Raw genomic sequence first — 1,805 nt, 5'->3', positions numbered from 1 at the left:
ACACACACACACACACACACACACACACAAATACCCGAAAACACACTTTACAACTTAGAAGGTAGATTCTCGTAGGCAATCAAGGTGATTTTCAATTCGCACTTCTTATCTAAAATTGAAATAATATTTCAAAATAACAAAACTGTAGTGAATGCTATACTTTTGTCATCCTTGAAAAAAAATGTAGTTGAACTGTTTATCTATGTGCACAAAAGTTATGGTTTATTAATTATGCTGTGTTTGATGCCCCATTTTTATATTAGGCTATAACGAAGCTCATAAATTGGGCTTGAAGACAATTAGTTTGTTACTCTTTGCGTAAGAAATACCTTGATTTTTCCCCTCTTTAGGGAGGGAACAAATATTTATTTCACATTGATGAAAGTAATACATATTTTTTTGGTCTAAAAATAATGTTGTCCTACAAATGAGGGAAATGTGTCCATTTTGAGCGCATGGTCATTTTTGTTTATCTGTTTATTATTTTCTTTCTTTCTTTTTTCTTTCTTTCTTTCTTTCATTCTTTTCTTCCTTTTTTTCTTTTTTCTCCGAGGGGAAGGGTGGTGGTGGTGCAATTCACGTTATGAAATGCCTAATTTTGCACTTTTGACCACAGATAATGTATGAGTATTCCAAAAAAACCAACCCAACTTGAATGCTTCTTTATTTTTATTTATAAAAATACTTTGATTTGGTTCTTGCATTGTTCATTTTTAAAAATGCAGAATCTAAATTAAACTTATATTTTAAATTTAAAAACAATTTTTAAACATTTAAGTTTGGACGACCCACTACGATGCTACAGTGACCCTACGGCGATATGTGACTTTCATTAAAAGAGTCACTATTCATTAGTACTTCTATTTTTCTATCTAGATACCATAGCATTGAAATCGATTATTGTCTAAAGATGATAGGGCTTACCAAAGATTGCACACATACTTTGATTGTTTACCCTGTTTTTCAAAAGTACTCACAGTGCAAAAGTTAGGTTATGTTATTATACCACTGCAGGCAAAACGTATGAGGTTGATTTGCTTAGTTAAAAGTTTGTTTTATTGTTCTTTCTTCTTAAATGGTAGACATTACTGAACCTGGCACTCGCGCGCACACACTCACACACACACACAGACACACACAGACACACACACACACAGACACACACAAGCGCGCGCGCGCGCGCTCACACCACTTGCACACTCACGAATAGTCATTGGGCATGCATAAAAAATAATTAATGCTATTCCCATACAAATAATTTAAACAAAATCGGTCTTCTCTTGTACAATAGAACAGACACGGTTTTGGAGTAAAGTTAATCCGGCTTCACCCCTTCATATAGATCAAAGTCATGTAACTTCAGATGAGGTTCTTCTCTGTGTGATTTATTTCCAAACTTCTAAAAGGGTGATAATTATGAGAACAATATACAATTCACTGTCATAGGTTGTCCCCCTTCCTTTGCTTTCTATTCACACGACTTATGATAAAGTAACGTTTTAAATTCAATACGCACCAACGTCGGTAGCCTTGTGGTTAGGCTTTTGGAGCCTCATTTGAGGGTTCAAATCCCGTCACAGACCAAACAGCAAGCTCTTAGGAAAGGTACTTCACCCACATTTTCCTCACTTGGCGAAAGACAGCGAAAGATTTTATCGTTTTGTTAGTGTTCAAGGGTTAAACTACAGCCGAGAATGTTTTGTGGGTGGGCTCGGTTCTGCTGGGTTATACTTACGATAGAGCATGCAGTAGAGCTCGGGTATACGCTATATGAAATTTATTATTATTATTGTTATTATTATTAT

The sequence above is a fragment of the Aplysia californica genome, unplaced genomic scaffold (assembly GCF_000002075.1).
Source record: "Aplysia californica isolate F4 #8 unplaced genomic scaffold, AplCal3.0 scaffold00584, whole genome shotgun sequence".
Classification (NCBI taxonomy): Eukaryota; Metazoa; Mollusca; class Gastropoda; order Aplysiida; family Aplysiidae; genus Aplysia; species Aplysia californica.
This window is presented reverse-complemented; position numbering follows the sequence as displayed.